The following is a 7,965-nucleotide window of genomic DNA, read 5'->3' as shown; positions in this document are numbered from 1 at the left end:
ATTCTTTTCTAAGGCGAATCTTTTAATGCACATTCAGGACGCTCTATCACCCTTCTTTCTGCTTAGGCAGCCCTGGAAGGGTGTGGGGCACTTTTCCCCTCATAAGCTTGGATGCTTCATGAGTGTCATGTCATCTGCAAACTTGACTTCTCCACTGGTCTTCTTCTTCTTCCTCTTCCTCCTCCTCCTCCTCCTCCTCCCCTTCACTTCTTCTCCTTCTTCTCCTTCTCCTTCTCCTTCTCCTTCTCCTTCTCCTTCTCCTTCTCCTTCTCCTTCTCCTTCTCCTTCTCCTTCTCCTTCTCCTTCTCCTCCTCCTCCTCCTCCTTCTCCTCCTTCTCCTCCTCCTCCTCCTCCTCCTCCTCCTCCTCCTCCTCCTCCTCCTTCTCCTCCTCCTCCTCCTCCTCCTCCTCCTCCTCCTCCTCCTCCTCCTCCTTTCAAATTCTGTACAAAATTGGATCATCAGGGATACCACCGTTAGCACTTTATCATCCAGAGAAATTCCCATTCTTCTTTCCCCTTTGCCTTTGTCTCTAGGACAATTCCCTTTCTGTGAGAAGCACCTTAATTGTAACTGGAAGAGCCCACTGTGTGTGTGTGTGTGTGTGTGTGTGTGTGTGTGTGTGTGTGTGTGTAATGTTAGGGTGGAATTTGTCAAAGAGTTTTCAAAAACCTAAATAAACAGTACTCGTCGGTTTCCCTTTGGACACATGCTCACATATTTCTGTGTTCTCTCCTTGACTAATGTTTACCTTTATTATGGAGATTTTCAAACACACAAAAGTAGGAAGCAAAGAATCAACCACTGTGTATCCATCTCACAAACAGTCTGCTTTTCTTCTTGTTATAACTATCCTTTTCCTAACTTCTTTCTTTTTGGGTATTTTCATGAAATCCCCCAATATTATATAATTTTATTCATAAATACTCAGGTTTCTAACAATAAATACTCAAAAAACAAAACAAAACCCAAAACATTGCTTAGTATCTGGTTTAAGTTTCCCAAATCATCTAAAGATGTCCCTCATAGATTATTAGCAAAGACTCCCCCTCATATAAGCCACACTCACCTAGGAATTGCGTTTTTAATGTTTATGTAGATGCCGTTACCTTATCAAATTTAGAAATAAGACTGAGCGACTTGTTTCCAGAATCTCCTTTGGAGTTTTTCTGATGAGCGTGAGTCATGCTGGCCAGCTGCCATTCTCCTCCCATCGCTGCTTAATAACAACAGGCCGTACATTGTGTCCACAGCTCTGTAGCCCACCCTCGAGTTCTTTCGGAAGTCTTAGGTGGAAGCTGTCTGGTCCTGATGATTTATTTACATTTCGTTTGTCACTTTGGCCCAGAAAAATCTTGTGATTGTTACTGTTTGTTCTAATAGCGCTGAGCAAGATGGAGCGAGACTCTTTCTAAAGTCTTCGCAGTGAGGACTAAGCCAATAACTAACGGATTCTCCCTCCCATCACTTTGCATCTCAGGGACCTCCGCATTTGCTGGCTTCCTGACTGGTGGTACTTGAAGGGTTTGCGTGTTTGCTCCGGAGCCCTTGTGAGGTGCTCTTTGATTGCTCCATGGACCATTTGTTCTCAGTTTGCCGCTGACCTACTCTGCATTCCTTCCCTTTGAGGGTAGCACGTTTTAACTTGAAATATTTCTATGGCTCTTGTACGTTACCAGCTTGGCACGAGTAGCTTTCGATTCAGCGCTGTTTTGATGGATGCCCATAGTTTTCCTGGCCTTCCAACAAGGTGCTTGAACACAGTCTCCAGGGGGGTTTGCTTACTTTGAAAACGTTTCCTACCCAAACGTGTCCCTTCTACCCGCTTTTCTTGGAAGAATTGTAAGACCACGAGATGGAACTTGAGGCTGTCCCCGTCCCGCTGGAATGCTGGCCATCAGTGTGAGGCTGGTAAAGAGTGATTCTCCCATAAGACACTGGGCTCCATGTCACATCCGCGCCCAGAACCCCGTGCTGCCATGGCTGATTCTGGGGGGCACCGTCCCACCTCCTTCTGCAGCCGCAGGCCTGCCTGGTGGCATTTCCCCGGGGGCTGCTGTGAGACTAGCTTTCCACTCTGTCACTGAGCTGACTAGACAGGGGAGGAGGTGTTTAGGAGTTTGTTCAGAATTTAGGTGGAGCCAATCTGCCACTTATCATTTATGTTTACTCTTTAAGAAAACATGGATGATAGACAGTCAATAATTAAGATTTGACCTCACACATTGTTTAGATGACATAGAGCATCTGTGTCCAGTAGAAATGTAATGTGAGCTACATCGGAAGCTAAAAGTTTACTAGTATGCCTATTTTGAAAAATAAAAAGCAATAGATAAAATTAATTCTAATAATATATTTTATTTAACCCACATAACCAAACTATAATTATTTCAACATATAATAAATTTATGCATTATTGAGATATTTTAAAATAGATTTTAAAAATATATATTTTATTTTTATTTTTTTACAGAGAGGAAGGGAGAGATATAAAGAGTTAGGAACATCGATGAGAGAGAAACATCAATCAGCTGCCCCCTGCACACCCCCTACTGGGGATGTGCCCGCAACCAAGGTACATGCTCTTGACTGGAATCGAACCTGGGACCCTTCAGTCCAAGGCCAATGCTCTATCCACTGAGCCAAACCAGTCAGGGCTTGAATAGATTTTTGAACTCTTGTGTGTACTTTGTACTGACAGCACGTTTCAGTTGGAGCTACTATATTTCAAGGTCTCAGTCGCATGTGACATGGCAGACCTAAGGTCCTCCTTAGAAAACAGCTGTTGAGTGCTCTAAAAACATTCAGAATTTATAGACATATATTTAGTTCCTTTTTCCATTTTACTGACACCTGTGGTAGCACATCAGCATAACAAACTCTGAAGGAGCCATTTCACCTGACGGGAAGAAAGCTGATGACTCTAACTAGCTGCATTACTCTAATGTACTTGGTATCTACCCTCTAATTAAAATAAGATTATCTCACAGCTTATGAAATGAAGATTTGGCGTAATGGACTCAGAATGTGATGAAAATGTTTTCATTAAGTTCTAAGATACCCTGCAAGGCATGGCATTTTATCTCAAGTCTCTAATAACATTAATATACCCTTTTAATCTCCGGAGCATTTTAGACTTAATGGGAACTCCGTAAAGCATGCCAGAACGGTAAGACTTGCAAGGCTACTTTAACGTACAAGTACACACGATCCTCCATGAACTTGAGCAAGTGTCAGATTCGTCGTGGCTGGAATGTACCAGGACAGCTTTGTTTACTCTGGGACGAGACTCAAAGCCACACGTGTAAACGGAGGAAAGCGGGGTGAACGGTGGTTTCCAGGCATTGTCCTCACCCTCAGCCCGGGCAGCGTGACGTGGCCGCCGGTCCCCCGGGGATGATGCTCCGTGTGCGGAAGTTGGGACCTGAGACCAAGTGACTGGGAATTTTATGATCACCTTTCCCAACGATTTGCGGGGAAACGGCAGTTACCGAGGCTCCCCCTCTCCCCCGATGTCACTGCCCGAGCATGCTCACTTGCTGCTTTCCTGAGCAGAGGAGCTATGGACAGAGGGTGAATCTTACGTTGTTACCTAGATTGCTGCAGGTCCCAGCTTCCATTCAAATCACTGAAAGCAATGCGGTGGTGGTGGTGGGGGGGGTCGCTGAGTGTTTTAGGGAACTGCTCACACTTGATGTCGAATAGAGCAATGACGTGTGGCGAGTCGGGGGAATGGAACTCCCTTTACTGACAGTCAGTGCCCACGTTGGGTGACTCTGTTTACTGTCTCAGATCTTATTTGTGCAATTATTCTAACGGAACAGGGTAGAGTGGAATGAAGCCCGTTGCTCAAGCCACTCGCGCTGGGTCTCCAGGAAAGTGAATGAGCAGAGCCCGCTGCGGAGGTGCGCCCGCCATCGAGGCGCCTCCAGGGCCCCTTGCAGAGTCCAGTGCTGGAATTTTTGAAAACATGTTTTTATTGATTTTTAGGGAGTGAAAGGGAGAGGGAGAGGGAGATAGAAAGATCGATGAGAGAGAAACATCATCGATCCACTGCCTCCCTCACCCCCCTCACTAGGGACCAAGGCCACAACCCGGGCTTGTGGCCTGGCCGGGAATCGAACCGTAACCTCCTGGTTCCTGGGTCGATGCTCAGCCTCTGGGACACACCAGCCGGGCAATGCCTGCATCTTTCACCAGCGCCCCAGTGACATCAGCAGCACAGAGGCCTCGCTCTGGGAAACATCGCCAAGTTCAGCAGAAAGACTACAAGGCTCTGTTGTCCCGACTCCTGGAGCCCAGCAGCTGACTCGTGCGAAGAGTTTTAGTCTTTGTCCTGGAGTCTTCCCACTCCTCTGATAACTGACATGGACCTTCTGGGTCTCTGACTCTGTTCATTTTTTTATTGTCTCTGATGGAATGACAGTTCACTCTCTTTTTTGTTTTCAGTGGCCCTTGTACTCAGTGTGGAGCTCTTGCCCTCTGCCCCCACCCCTGCCCACGTCTCTGTCTTGCCCTTTGCCCTCCCCACCCCCACCAAGTCCTTGAGTATCCCTTTACCCTTGGCCAGACACCTGGTCAGTTCCATACGCACCTGCCATTCAATTTCAGCAGCTCCATGCTGGCGTGTCTTGCCCGCTCCATCATCCTTGAAACCTACAGGGCATGGAAAGCCCATCAAGGGTGAGTGTGCGTAAACAGGTCAGCTGTGCTAAGCGCAGGCTTTTGAAAGACGCCCGGCATTTGAGGCTGTGGAAGAACAAAAAGAGGAAGCAAAGCATGGGGATCACAGCTTCTCCCAGAAACACCTCTGCTGGGAACACAACGAAGGTTAAATTGTGCCTGACACAGAGCAACGGCAGCGGGGCCACGGGTCTTAGAGGAAGTTGTTTGATAACATCGTTCTGAAAGCAACCAGACCCGCAGAGTTGGCGCCAGTAAAAGGCTGCTATTACGGGCTCATTTTCCAAGCATCTAAACAGAAGCTGTTTCTTAAAAACAAATGGCCTTCCCCCTCCCCATCGGACTAACATTTAGAGCACTTTTCCTCGCTACCACGGGGCTTCACAGGCCTCGTTATCAAAATGCTCCCGGACCCACGCTGGGCGCACATGCTCACGCTGGCCCCTCTGCTTTCCTGGGGTTTCCTTTGCTCGTCTGCCCCGGGGGCTGAACCACTTTTTCGCTCGAGGCAGGCCTCCAGGTCAGATGTCAGTCCCTCTGGGCTGTGGGACGCCGTGGTGCTACGATTTGGTTCATGGGAATTAGGAGGTATTTTTGTGTTTATTTAGCCAAGAACTGACTGGTTCAGATTCTGGGTTTACTTCAATTTTCACAAAAATTTCAAGGTGTGGACGGGCAAGATGCCTTTCATCAGACTCACCTGCGGTGACTGCTACATACGGAAACTCGCAGGTCCACTATGGATGAACTGGATCTGAATTTTGCGGTTTGGAGCTCAGGAATTTTTATCAAAACAACTTCTTTAGATGATTCTCATGCACAAAAAAAACAACAACATTGAGAGCCATTACTCTAGTTGCCAGATTTCCTTACTTTTATAACTTAAAATGCCTATGAGATAATTAGACAACCTGACACCAGGGTCAGTAGCATCTAGTACACATTCTCCTAGCACAACTGCTCAAGCACATTGTGCACATTTCAGCACATGCCCAGTGTTCCCACTTGTGTACCTAATGGTCTGTGGGAAACAAAAGCCATTCAGTGTCTGTGAGGTGCCTTTAAGACGTCCTCACTACTGCCCGCACTGCCCTTGGGCAGAACATGACCAGGGTGTTGTAGCTTCCTTCTTACCAGGCGGTCATCCGCTGGGTAAACAAACGTTACTGAAGGTAACAGGATGCAAGTGTCATTAAAAAGGAACGTTTTATTTCCTCTGTTCGTAGTATTGGAAAGCATCCCCAGGTAGCCTTTCTGCTTATGGTGCCCTGACCAAAGTGTGGCGACAGTGTGTATCAAAGTGAGACCACTGGGTAACCACTGTAAAGCTTAACTCAGCTTGAAGTCCATAAGTCATCCTAGTAATAGGCCAGATTTAAACTTTCATAATTATGTACAAATATAGCTTCATGGGGTTTCAAGGTGGCTCGTGCACATTAGATGTAGGCGATGGACAGTATCGGTAAACTTATCTGAACTTCATGGTAGTTTTAGACCATGTTGAGAAGAGCCCGCAGTATTTGGTAGGGAGTTATGACCCTGAGGGGCAGGGTAAATCAGAGAAAGATGAGACAGGGAAACCTTTTGGGAACATGTGATGGTCTGTTGGGCTGTTGGTCTTGTTCTTCTTTCCTGGAATCTGTATCTCTCTCTTTCTCTTAAATTTTTTTAGCATTTTTTAATAGTATTACCAATCTGTAGCATATTAGACCAGGGATAGCTGACCGAAGCTGGATAAATTAGATTATCCAGCTTTGGAATATCTCTCAAGAATATGGTATTTGGGGTTGGGAGACCTGAGAAGAGAAGTTGGTGGACTAGAGTTGGGTTAGGGTGGAGCTGGAGAAAGAGGCTCAACACACTTCTGCTGACTACACAGGCTCCTGACTTTCCTAGGCCTTTTGTTAAACACTTCCTTGAATTTATGATATTCAAGGTATTTGACCTCTTGCAATTGCAGGAGCTGGTTCAGCAGTCTCTAGAAGGCTGTGGACAAAGCACAATTGCCTGGCCAGGGATTCAGAGAGGCGGAAGGGGAAAATGCTGGGGCAGTTGGAGCAGATGCAGTCCTGGCACTCCGTCATGCCGGTAGGCGCGCTCGCAGGTCAGCAATGCTAATGTGTGTGCTACAGAATGCTGCTGCTTCCTTTTTCACATCCAACTTTCCCATGAGATTCATAGGACCCAGAACCAATTTGGACAACTCACCCTTAAGATTCTATTTCTCTGGGACCACTCTCAGAATCAAAGTCTCTTTGTTATCTACTACTGAATAATACATTACCCTAAATCTTGGTCACTGAAAATAAATATTTATCAGCTCATAGTTCCTGTGGGTCAAGGATCTAGGAGCTGTTTACTGGAGGTTATGCCTCAGGGTCTCTCTCAAGGCTGCAATCAAGTGTTGGCTGGGACTGCACTCATCTGCAGGGTCAACCAGGGAAGCACTCATGTCCAAGGTCACTCTGTGGCAATCGGATGGCCTCAGTTTCTTGTCAACCAGGCCTTTCCACAGGTGGCTGTGTTTTCCAGAGACAGTGATCCAAGAATGGATGAGGGAGACCAAGTGTTCAAATAGAAGACATTTAAAAAATAATCTGATCTTGGAAGTGACATCTCATTACTTTTGCCATAGTCTGTTCATTAGTCAATAAATCCAGTGAACATTCAAGGGGAGAGGGTTACACAAGGACATAAAGACCAGGAGTAGGATCCTGAGGGGTATTTGAGGCTTCCCACCACAACCTGAGGTTAAGTATCCTTTTTTCTTATGCTTTCTTGAACTGTTTCATTATGTAAAACCAAGTAAATTATCCTTAATATAGTAGCATTGCAATAGTCTAAGCAAGAGTTTGATGTTTTGCAATAATAAGCACAAGTGACAGACTAATACAAATGAATAATGATTTATGCAACAATAAAATATTGTTGAATAATACAGTACCCTAAATATTGGTCACTGAAAATAAACATCAACTCAAAGTTAGTATTGATCATCTTGACAATATTGGGCACTGGTTCAGAGTTGGAAAAAATGGGTTTTGCATTTTGGCCATTGCATTTATTAGATATACTAGAGGCCTGGTGCATGAAATTTGTGCACAGTGTGTGTGGGGGGGTCCCCTCAGCCCAGCCTGCACCCTCTCCAATCTGGGACCGCTTGGGGGATATCTGACTGCCAGTTTAGGCCCGATCTCGGGGATCAGCCTAAACCGACAGTTGGACATCCCTCTCACAATCCTGGACTGCTGGCTCATAATCGCTCACCTGCCTACCTGCCTGGT

The sequence above is a fragment of the Eptesicus fuscus genome, chromosome 11 (genome assembly GCF_027574615.1).
Source record: "Eptesicus fuscus isolate TK198812 chromosome 11, DD_ASM_mEF_20220401, whole genome shotgun sequence".
NCBI classification, from domain to species: domain Eukaryota; kingdom Metazoa; phylum Chordata; class Mammalia; order Chiroptera; family Vespertilionidae; genus Eptesicus; species Eptesicus fuscus.
Note: the sequence above shows the minus strand (reverse complement) of the source record.